A 12,468-nucleotide genomic window follows, 5' to 3' on the forward strand; every position below is an offset into this window, starting at 1 on the left:
GGCCTGAGAACAAATGTCCTTAGTTGCTCTGCTCTGTAACATCTATCCTGTGACCTTCAGAAAATACAGGGGGAGGGGGCTGACTCTTCTTAGCCAGGAAGAGTTTCTGAAAGGAGCGGAAGGGCAGGTGTGTGAGGGTAGGTATCCTCCACCTAAAATTCTGAGTGAAGAGCATTCCAAATAATTTGGATAAACATCTAAACCATTCAGATGAACCCCATACTGTCAAAGTCAGCAAGTTACCCATCTGCCTGTACTTTGATCCAATGTGAGTCCAGAGAATTCCATTGGGAAAACTCTCACTCCGATGTGCTCAGGCAGTAGGGAAAAGAGGCCTGTCCTGGTCCTCCTCGCCCCTTGGAAGTATTGGTATCAGGTGTAATCTCAAGGGAGTCTCTGAACATCTCTAAGGTCAGAAGAGTACATCTGAGACACAGGAAGGTCTCTTTTATTTCCAAAGTTCCACTATTTGTCTGCATTTGCATGGGGGAGAGTAGATCTAGATAGTGATTCAAATTCACAGAAAGAATTATTGAGAAGTACTATCCACTAAAAAATGGGGTGAGGAAGAAGCTGGAAAGAGAGGTATCCAAGTACTCTGCTAGAGGGGATGCTGTCAGCAGAGACCTGGATACAGGGGATGGGGAGCATCTTACATGCAGATGCCAATTTCTTGCATCCACAGAGCATTGGCACTAACAAGAAGTTTGAGGTTGTCAACACTTGGAAGACAGAAAAGAATTTCCCTCTCTCTAAAGCCAAAGGACCTCGAGTTTTCTTGCTTGGGCCTCTGGATTCTTCTCTTTCTCCACTGTCTATCATGAATGTCTATACTCCCAGCATGAATTCCTTTCTGCCCTAATCCCTTAGAGTAAGAAGGCCCTAGCCATCCACCCATATGTGGTAATCCATCCATCTTGTCAAGGGCTAGTCCCACAGCCAGCACAACCACAAGACTGAGTTTGGCAAGGTTGCCAAGGGGGCTTGGCCCTATGTTCCTGCTCTTATAAGGGAGCCTCTGCTAGCCAGGATCTCCCAGAGAATTTCCCCCAGGCCCATCTTCCCAAAGAAGGCAGAAATTCCTGAGAGAACTGTGTGTCTTATGTAGGTTTGTATCTGGCAGGACATGTAGGTATATATACTTCTATCACAGTCGGCTTGATGGAAACAGAGACCTTCCTGCCCTATCATTTCAGAGGCTTCAGTCCATTACATTGGGCAGTTACTCCGCATAAGGACTTAGCACCCAGCATGATTGGGAACACCAGGAAATAAATAGCATGACCCTGCTTGTTAACATCTTACAGTTTAGCTCTCCAGAGTTTCTCTGGGTTATGGAATACCCATGGGCAAATTTCCCTTTACACAAATTGTCCCTGAAGGCATCGACTAAAATTTAAGATGCATGTAAAATTATGCACTGCTGAAGTAGATACAAAAACCGTATAGAAAACCTAAGGAGAAAGAGGACGGTGGGAGGGAATGGAGAGGGGCAGACTTTTGCTTTCAGCCCCACGGTTTCTCAATCATCTGGATTCTTCCTTCACCAACTCACATTATTTCTGTGTTTTGTGTGTTATTCTCTCTCCACTTGCCCACATGCATCCATTTTCATTATGATTGGACCCTACAGTTGAAGCGAAGGGTACAAGTCTTTCTGAGGACATAAGAAAACAGAGAGACCCTAATTCATTTTGTGGTCAATCATGGCTGAATCAAAATGTTTAGAATCCATTCTTGTCTTTATGAGGTTAATGTGATTTGTGAAGTTTTTAGGTGGCTTCTATGAAATAAAAGCAAAAGAAATATATCCTAAAACTTTTTTGTCCACTTAGGGGAAATCTGACTTGTACATGGAAAAAGGTTGCTGCTTCTCATAGACATATAACCAAGTATGTACAGATAAACACATAATAAAACAACTAATGCCTAAAAGGAATACTAGCTGGGGGGTGCCCATTTGTGGAGGTAAGCTTCGTGAAAGTCTGGAAGGCTGTAGGACTACATGGGGGATCTGAGTCTTGAGTAAGGACAGGTGGGTTTTAGGAGGGGGGAAGAAAAAAGAAGGAGGGTCCTAATGGAAGAGGAAGTCTGCCAAGGATTTCTGCAGAGCCAGAGGAGTTAGTCTCCCAGAAGTGAATGGACCCATGGTTTGTAAGATTATTGTAGGCAAGCACCATGAAATAAGAGTGGACGGGGTGGGGTCATGATGTGTATGGCCAAGTACTTTGAAGATCCCCCAATGGGAAATTAGCAGCCACGTTCATATTCAGTTAGGCAGAGTCATGATATCAACTACACTCAGGGAGAGTGTCTTATATCTTAACTGTCGTAAAGTCCCAAACTTTCAGAATCACCTATAGACTGTCATCCAAAATAAATTCAGGCAACAAGAAAAGGGCAACCCATTTCTACAAACCAAGATAAAGAAGAACTAGTTCTTTTTCTCCCTGGCTAGTTCATCTCCCTACTCCGTACCAATTTACGTAATTTAGGCTTTGCATATGCAGCCATCAGGTACTTCAAGAAGCAGATGGAGAGCAGATGGAGGTTGAGACATCTGAGAATCTTGGGAACAAGAAAACGTCTGGAGGCCCAAATCATTTCCAAAAATGATAGATGGAGTCAAGTGAGTGCAACTTTACATATGTAGTCATAACAAGATATAAAAACAAGAAACCAAATTGCCATTCAGTCATATGATTTATCAGTCGAAATGAATTTAGTGAAATTCAATGCTCCTGGAACTAACAGCCTTTTCGCTTCTTGTTCCCTATTTCAGTTAGACCAATACCTGCTGTTATCCCCATTTCCTGGAGAATCTAAACTGCATAGGGTGCAGCCATTAAACATCATAGAAAGAGGTATTAATGTGAGAAAATATAATGCATTGCTAAATACAAAAGCAGGCAAGAGGGTAGTATGGTAACATTTTTATTAGAACACTGTAAGTATTACATGCATTTATATACATTTATAGATAAATCTGGGAGGAGGAGAAGCTAAATATAAACCAAAATATATTGTTATTTCTGCATAGACATGACTGCAGATGGATTTTTCTTGCTTTTCTTCCCCTGATAACTACTCAAATTCAATACTGAGCATGTACTTTTAAAGTAACAAAAGAACTGTGATTTTTTTGAAACTGTGTAAGTATGTGGGATAAGATAAGACCTAAGGATTATAGTTTTGATTAGTGGAGATTCCTGAGTCTTTTGTCCTTCCCCTTTTTTTTTTTTTTTTGACATTCAAACTATTTTTTATTTAATCTCCACCAAAAAACCCTTGTAACTTAATAAGAACACAGATAATTAACAAAGGGTGACTATCTGAGCATACACCTGGAAAAAGATGATACACAGGTAATAAGCAAGCTTACAAAAGTATGCTCTACATCCTCTAGCAGTAGGAAGTTGCCAATGCGAACAGCAGTGAGATGGTGCTGACACCTTTTAGAAATGCTATATTTTTTTAAAATTTTATTTTAAAAATTTTTTATTGGTGTTCAATTTGCCAACATACAGAATAACATCCAGTGCTCATCCCGTCAAGTGCCCACCTCAGTGCCCGTCACCCAGTCACCCCCACCCCCTTTGTCCTTCTCTTTGTAAGCAATTTGGCGATAGAAAGCGATAAAAGAAGTTCCTGGTTAATTTAGACCTGTTACCAGTCCTCCACTACCAGCAATGTGGGCAGTATCCCACATATTAATGCAGGTATTTCTGCAAGTGATTAAACTCATCGAGCTAGAGTGGGGAGTGGGAAGGGGAGTGATGGATCCCCATAAAATGAACATGGATGTTTTGAAAATAAGACAAATAGTAATTTCAAATATTCAATCCAAGGTGTTTGTATGCTCTCACATGCCCCCAGACACTTAGTCACCAACAAGGACTGTCTGAGTTTATGGCTGCCAGAGTGATGTGGGTTTCATTTAGAAGATGGATCGCTTGTGTCCTCACCTTCTGAATCATAAGCAGTTACAATTAATGCATCTCAGCACACCACCATGCAACACAGAAGAGAAGCAGAGTTTCTTGCTGAAAAGCAGAGTGGTATCTATCCCAGATCACCACTTCCCCAAGCCCTCAGTAGACCACCATAGATAGATAATGTCCTGCCTGCAGCCATAATGCCAAAAAACACACTAATATTATTTCTCTGAATGGCTTCCCTAACTCTGCCATCCAAAATGAATAGCTAACATGTAATTAATAAGACTTATCAAAACAGGTTTCTCCTCCTCATCCTGAAAACCCATTGGTAATTACCATTATTAGGCTGCATTCAGCATCTATAAATCAGGATAGAAACTAAAGCTGCCATAGATGTTTCCTACCTACACATTTTCTTTTCTTGGAATGGAGTGCCATCCAAGTTCACAAAACATTGGCAGCAAGATGGCAGACTGGGACACCAAGCAGGTGGGACAAATTCCCACAATGTCAGTATCTCCAAGATTCTTTTCCTTTGTCCTTCAAGAGATTCCCAATAGTCTCCATTTCTCTCCCTCTGAACTAAAAAACAAAAAACAAAGGCCAACAGCCTCTGAGGTATTCTAACCCTGGTAGTCGTAAATCAGATTGGGTGAAAAACACTATTTGAGCCAATGAGCTTCTCTTACCATGCCATTTTAGGGCTTTCTAAACTTTAACATATGTATAATCGCCTGGGGACCTTCGTAAAATGCAGATCCTTTAGTCTGGGCTGGGACCTGTGATCTGGAATTTCTAAGGAACTCCTACATGATGTTCACAATGTGACCAGACCATGGTCCATATTTTGGGTAGCAAGAACCTTGACTTTTCTGGCTCTGGCATCTTCTGTATCCCATTGGTTGAAAAAATTCACTAAAATCAGTTTTGCCTCATGGTGATCCAAGGTAAGTGAAATTTAATGTGGTGGTAAAGAACTTAACCCTGAGCAGGGCATATCATGAAGGAATTCCAGTACTTTTTGTGCCCTGGACATTCAGCAAAATGTGGACAAAAAAGGGAGGGGACAGCACAGGAGAGACATAAAGTGACATATAGGAGAAGACATATTCAAGGTCCTTCCAGAAGCTAAAAGGATGAAAAAAGCTGATTACCATATGCTTACCCTACTGAAGCCAAAAAAAAAAAAGAAGAAAAAGAAAAAGGAAAAAGAAAAAAACAGACACCAAAACAACTCCAGAAACAGAACAAAACTGAAACAGAGGGGTTGATTTTTCTAAACTATTTTATCTTGGAATATAAAATGTTGAGAAAAGGGGGAAGGATTTTTCAGATGAAAAGGAGATCATTTTTCTGGTGCCTCCGTAGGTGATTGTCACTGGCTGAAGCCATCAGAAAACCAGTAACTAGGCCCTCTCTGCATTCAACACTAGAAATGCAACTGTATAAACACATGAGCCACAGAGCAGATTCATTCAACAGGTCACAGTAATGAGACTCCTTCATTCCTAATTTCCAATGTTTTATGATTACAGGACACACATGAACTAAGGATGCCTGGGGAGGATACATTTACTGCCTTCTTCGTGAAGCATCTGTACCTGCTCTTGAGTCTATCAAAGATGCCCACTCCTCTGTGATTTCCCCTTACATGAGATGGATAAAAGTATATTGGTGTGCTCAGATATCCCTATACCATAGTTCATCAAGGATACAAGGAATCATACACCCATACTCTCAGGTCACAGAGGACTCTGAGGCCCACATGACTTGTCCAACTCTGAGTTGAGGGAACGTCCTACCATGCTAGGAAGGGAAAGTTATTTATGGAAGAATCACAGAAGCTCCATGGTGTCTGGATTTGGATTCTGCTTGACCCAGATTCAGAACTCATTTACAATTCCTCTGCCTTCCCAATTTGCAAGCTTCAGGGAAAGAGCAAAAGGCCAAAAGGGGAAATGTGAACAAAAATGCATACTTCCTCTGCAGGGACTGCTTGCAGGAAACAGCAGATCCCCTGAAAGAGGTGCCAAACCTGAGAACCCAGCTATGAATCACTGTCCCAGGGACAGGATGGGGGCAAACCACACAGCAACTCTGGCAGGTAAGAAGCCAACCTCTGGCACCCATGTGAAAGATTGTGCTTGCACTTAAAGGATATTCTCTGTATTGTCCTAGACAACAATAGCCAGAAGCCAAAACTTGGACCTGCCCAGCTGGGAAAGAATCTAAGAATTAAGGTAAATGAAAGTATTCTCACGTATGCAATGTCTGTAACTTCCTTTAATTGTCAGGGTAAACATTTTTAAAAATTTTGTCAGTATTATAATAGGAAGAGAAGAGAGAAAGACAAAGGGACTCATCCTCAGAATCCCTGAATGTGAAGGGAAAGCATTTTGGATACCCTGACTCTCCACTACAAAAGATTTCTTGGGCAAGTGGATTTCTCCTTCAAGATGCAAACAAGTATAGTTAAGTACTGGCTTGAACAATAAGCAAGCTCAATAAAGACCTGGAAAGTCTGAACTCTACCTCTCCAACAGTCAGAGCTTCTGTGTGGACCTTGCCAACCCCAAAAATAGCACCATCTTCGAAATGTTAAATCCCAAGTCCTGGCGAACATCTCCCACTCTCCATCCAACTCTTAATTCTTCCCTGGCCTTATACCAGCTCTTCAGTCTCATTGATCCTGTACTCCCCTCTTCCCTCCCAGCCAAACCCCTCTTTGTGGCTTCTCTTCCAGTTCTGGAAAGATTTATAGTGAGACTCATAGTGAATCCTTCCCCACCCCTCCCAACATCCTCAATGTCCTAGCCCCTTCTCTTCCAGGACCATCTGCCCTATTGCCAACCTTGGATCTGTCCAAACATTCTCCCCCTTCTATGCCTCAACCCCTGTGCTGCTGAGCACTGCTTGAGAAGTCACCACGCAGGGTCTGCAGCTTTTCCTGGGACTTCAGTGTCCCATAACAACCTTTTCAAATCCTACCACGGCTATTCCAAACTTCACCACTCTTACCAAATCCCCCATTGCATCTCCAATTCCCTGCCCTCAGCAGATGGTCTTGCATCCTACTTCACAGAGGAAAATACAGCCCTCAAAAAGGTCAGGCAAGACCCCCCGTACCTATGAATGTGTCCAAACATGTGTCCACCTTCATTTCATTTCCTTCGGAGAATGTAATCCATTCTCATGTTTGAAGCAATCCCTCACCAATGCTCGACATCCAGCCTCTCTCTCCCCTCTTTCTGGCTCAAGCCCCTGTCTGCCCCCAGTGCTTCCTCTCTCCTCTGCTCAACCCTTCTCCTCAGGTTCCCTTTGTTCAGCTTTAAAATGTGCCACAGGGCTACCATCCATACCTGTGGAAAAAGCAGTTTCCACTGATCTTCCATCTTCTTGTGCAATTGCTTCAGATTCCCTGCCAAGTTTGCCAAAGAAATCAACTCTATTGCCTCCTTCACTGCCTCCTTTATTAGCTCACTACATCCAAGCTCCTCACTCTCCCTCACTACTGAAAATGTTCTGGCAAAGGTTATAGGTCACCTCCTAAATGACAGTCCCAGGCTCAGTGGATACTTTTCAGACCCTATCTTACATGAATGCTTTACTCCTTCTTTCTCAAAAATCCCTCACCCTCTTCTAGCCCTGGCTCTGGTTTCTGTGATCCCACTCTTCTGTTTCTCTCCCCCCACTCCTGCTTTACTAACTTCTGCAAGTTTTGCTTCTTCCTTTGGCATGCCCTAAGGTTCTCCTCTTCTTGTTCCACATGTTCCAGTGGAAGGCTCTTACCCACACTCATGGCCTTATCTCATGGATGGGCAAATGGACCCAGAGCAATCAAGTCCTTTTCTAACCATCTCTGGGTCCAAGTTTTCTAAAGAATGTACAGGTATTTCATTGCCCGACTGATCCTTTCCCACAACTTCCAAGTCACAAGAAGGTAACCACTAAGTCTGGGTGCCTTCATATAGAAAAGGGTCTCAAGAAGTTAGAAAGGTTGAAGATGCAAGAGAGAGGAGGAAAGAATGGGAAAATCCAGAAAGAATGGGATTATTGAGGGCACAAGTGCAAGCCTTTACTTTGGAAATAAGCTGTGTCTCTAAGGAAGAAAACCTAGTATTTATTGAGTGCTTACAGGTGTCAGCAAGTACAAGGGATTTGCATATAATAGTCAATTTAAGCTCACAATAATCTGGTGAGGTATTCTCATTCCTGTTTTAAAGAAGAGGAAATACATGCCAAACAAGGTTAATTTGCCCAAGATCACAAAGCTAGTAAGTGCCAAAGTCAAGACTGAAGCCTAAACCACTCTCTCCAAAGTCATTGTCCCTAAGGCATGAGAGAAATAAAAGAAGGATCCTGGAGAGAAGAGAAATTGCAAGGTGGAGAGAAGGGAAAATGAGAAGTCTGACAAGCTTCTGGCTATGAATATGAATAGAAAGAAGAAAAAATATCACAAAACCTAATAAATTCAAAAACTTGGTAGAATATTGCCCAGTGCCTTCCCATGACCCAATGTCCCTTTCTCCATACAACCCAATTATTCTTAACCTTGAGATTTAAGGTACCTTCAGACACACAGGGAGAGAAGCCAGTACTGTCTGGCTGTGTCTCTGAAGGGATGCAAGTGTTAAGAGGAACAGGCCAAAGGACAGTTTAACTGAATGGAACCTTCATGAAGGCAAGGTACTACCACCACCCTCAAATCTGGGGGGAGGAGACTTTGGGGGGCTTCAGACTTTGATTGCTTTCACATTCCAATGAACACATGACTCTTCTTCCATAATCACTACTCATTTTCTTGTTCATTTCCCACTTGATTATAAGCCACTTCAATTATCTCAGTGCCCAAACCTGGCACATAGTAAGCAGCCAATGAATATGGGAGGGAGGGAGGGAAGAAGAGAGGGAGGGAGGGAGAGAGGGAAAGACAACTGGAAAACCTATATACAGACACAGATGAAACAATTTTAAATGAGCAGAAGACCTGTCTCACGTAGACAGCTAAAGATCTGGATTTAAGATCCAGAAAATATGGTAGAATTTCTGAAAAATTCAGGGGGGCTCAGCTCAATGGAAAAGAGGTTCAAAAGGTCCATAGTGGCCAAGACAAAAAGGGAAATCCTCAGGAGGGGAACAGAGAACAGTGTGCTCTAATCTTTATTCCCTTGAGTGCCAGGACTATAAACTAGCACAAAGCCTGGCAAACAGGTATTCCCTAAAAGCATCTTGAATGACTATGAAGCTCATCTTCATCTCTAAGGCCCTTTCCAGCTCTGACATTATGGGACTCTGCCTTTTAGGATCTTCTGTGGCTGGCAAATCCCTATGACCACTCATTCTTGGCCCTGACAAAATAGACAAGAATGAAATTGCAAGTTGGAAGATAAAAGTAGGAGTGAAAGCTTGACCTTGGAAGGCAGCCTCACTGTTCCAACCCCACCCCCAGATCTCTGTATTGCTAATGAAACCAATGTTTTCTCCAAGAAAGACCATTCTGCTGATTGATGGAAGCAGACATTGTGTTGCGAGATGAGCCAAGTTTGAGAGTCTTCCTCCAATTACCTTTTGATTAATGGTCTACACCACAAAACTCTGATCCATATTTGCCCCACACTGGAGCCCTCCATAACATAATTCTATGAAGAGGAGGGCTAGTTCTCAACTTGAGGCATATTTCCACTCCACTCCCTCTCTTCTCTTTTTACCAATGGAGCTCGGCCTGGTTGGCCTCATCTAAGGATGAATGATTTAGGGAAACTGCTCTGTGCCTTAAGTAGAGGCATGCAGGCCACAGTAGGAAGAATTCCTAGTGAGTTTTTGCCTGAGTTTATTAGTGGGCAGTTCATAAAGAAGGAAGGGAAATGGGGGGAGAGAGGGAGGGAAGTGGGGAGGGAAACAGGGAAGAATGGAGAGAGGGACACAGGAGAAAGGAAGGCAGGCAGGAAAAGGTGGAAGAGAAGGAAGGACATATATGCAGATACAGATGAAATCAGAACTGAAAGGGACAATAGCCCCCATCTCAAGTCCACAGATTTAAACAACAACAACAACAACAACAGAAAATTGTGTTAAATTCATTTTTGAGAAAGGAGAAGACGCTGAATCAAAGTTCTTAAATAACTTGATTCGGATCTCATGGCCGCTGTTTTCTAGCTGGATGATGAAGTCCCTTTAACAAGATGCTCAGATGTGCGAATACTTTCTTTCCCTGCCTGAAAGGACTGGAAGCACCTTCTAAATCCATGGTGCTCTTCCTTCATGCAGGTTTGTGTTCCTAGACAAGGTTGTAACTGAATTTGTTTTTCGGGCCTCATCCTTCCTCATAGACCCGCCATGCTCCCCCACAGCCTGGAGGATAAAGTCCAAGGCTCTCAACATGGTACTTGAGGTCCATCATGGGCCTGGCCCCTCCACATTCCCATTTTGGTCTTTCCATTCTAACAGCAACCCTGTGGCTCATCCCAACCCAAGCTTTTCTGCACTTTTGCTCTCAGTTCTGCTGGGAGCCCTCATCTTCCCAGGCCAACTGCTACTCAGACCTCTTCCCAAAGTCTGCCATGACCCCTCCTTGCTCATTTCCACTGCTAGGTGGTGGCTGGGAACCCCCACCCTGGGCATGCCACTGTCATTGCACTGGCCACATTCTATGATGTTTGTCGGCTTCATGGATTTCACCCTCAACAAGATAACAAGGTCCTCTGGGCAGATCCATCACTGGATCCCCCGCCTTTGAGCACCATGCCCCACACACAGTAGGCATTCAATAAATGTTTGTCGGGTGAAGGGATGAATGAGTGATCATCTTCTCTCCACACCTGAAACCCAGATGTCCTTTAGAAGATGGAAAACAAAGTTTGAAGCCACTCTTGTTTGTTAATTCTTCCCTCCAGCCCCTTGGTAGGTGCATATTTTGTGCCTTTTTCTCCTCGTATCTTGTTTCTGTCTTACTCCCCTTTGTCACTTTAGTGGCATGCCAGCTCCCATATGCTGGAAGCCTGGACATCGTGCCACCAGAAAGTGTCAACTGCCAGAGATGGGTCTGAGTCAGCTGGGGGCATCAAAAGGCAAGGAGATGTCCCTGAAATCTATTTCTAGGGACTCAGGGTGTGTTGGGAGACAGTGATTTCTGTTTCAAGAAAACCAAGGAGAGCCTGATGTACAAGTACGGGTGCCACATCAGGAATGTTGTATTGCCTTCTGGATCCCTCCCAACTCGTTGGAGACGTACAACTAGCAGCTGGAGGGCCATCTCTCAGGATTACTGTAGTGAGAACGTAGGCTCTGTATGGAACGTTGGAATAAGTGACTTCGAGATTCTCTACCCCTCTATTGGCAGCTCTCTATCTTTGAATATGGTTTGGAGAAATGGCAGTAAGCCTCTAATTGGTTTCATGATTCAGACCCACCGACTCATTCCCTTCCTTCCCAGTAAGGGGCACTGGAACTAGGTCCCCATATCCCTTCTCCCTGTCCTAGGGAAGGGTGGGCATTCTCCTCCCCTGGGTTCTTACAAGGTCCAACCTATGAAAAGAAAGTGAAGATTGAAGTTCCAGAGAAAGACAGTTACCATAACATAAAAGAAGAAACACATCCATCCCTGGGCCCTGCTGATATACACACAACATATGTGACTCCACCCTAGTTATTTAAGCTCGTGTGGACAGCAGCGGGCTTGATAGACATGGTTTCAGTGCCTTTGGCACAAGCACCTCCCAGGACCCTCTCTTGGATATACATAGTTAAGGGCCAGCCCCAGGACCTTCTAGCATCTTCCATGGCCTGCCTGCCAGTTTGATTGTTGGCAGCAGCCCAGAGCCCTCACACAGCCCAGCAGCCGAAGAGGAAATGATGAGTACTGCATGACAGAGTCAGGGGGGAGGGGGGACTTCTGAGATGCAGATGTGAGAGAAACTCAGGGCAGGGGACTTCCCCGGGCAGCTGCAGGCAGGGCCAGAGAAATACTGCTTTGTGGCTCTTGCTGCCATCTTCACCCTCTGGGTAATGGGCGATCTCTCCCTGGAGTTTCGTCACACTCAGAACAACTGGACTAAGATGACTCCTGGAAAAGAGTTTGGGAGTAAAGAGGAATGATGAGGGCAGCCCGGGTGGCTCAGCGGTTTAGCGCTGCCTTCAGCCTAGGTCATGATCCTGGAGACCCGGGGTCGAGTCCCGCATCGGGCTCCCTGCCAGGAGCCTGCTTCTCCCTCTGCCTGTGTCTCTGCCTCTCTCTCTCTGTCTCTCATGAATAAATAAAATCTTTAAAAAAAGAGAGAGAGAAATGATGATCTGGACCGCATGAAGGCATCCTCCGAAGTGGGGGTGGTGGCAGAAACCTGTCCCCATGATGCAGGGCTCTGGGCAGAACAGAGAGGAGCCTCCCATTTGGCAGCAATGAAGGGAGAAATGATGGCAAGAAGAGGCAAGCCACTTTTTGTAGTAACTATCCTGTGACTGGCCGGGAAGGTTTTCCTGGCCCACATGGCCCCAGGAAATGGGGCCCCTGGATACTGCTGCTGTGCTCCACAGG

The 12,468-nt window shown here is 44.2% G+C and overlaps 1 long non-coding RNA gene across 1 annotated transcript in view; it reads right to left on the reverse strand.

The window, feature by feature from the left end:
• Positions 1 to 8,787, reverse strand: part of LOC140640353 (uncharacterized) — a 29,024-nt gene extending 20,237 nt beyond the window's left edge. The window contains exon 1 of the long non-coding RNA XR_012037046.1: positions 1,556 to 8,787. This is a non-coding gene — a long non-coding RNA (uncharacterized lncRNA). The remainder of the gene's footprint in view (positions 1 to 1,555) is intronic.
• Positions 8,788 to 12,468: the final 3,681 nt, after the last annotated feature.

This window comes from Canis lupus, chromosome 9, assembly GCF_048164855.1.
Source record: "Canis lupus baileyi chromosome 9, mCanLup2.hap1, whole genome shotgun sequence".
In the NCBI taxonomy this organism is placed as follows: domain Eukaryota; kingdom Metazoa; phylum Chordata; class Mammalia; order Carnivora; family Canidae; genus Canis; species Canis lupus.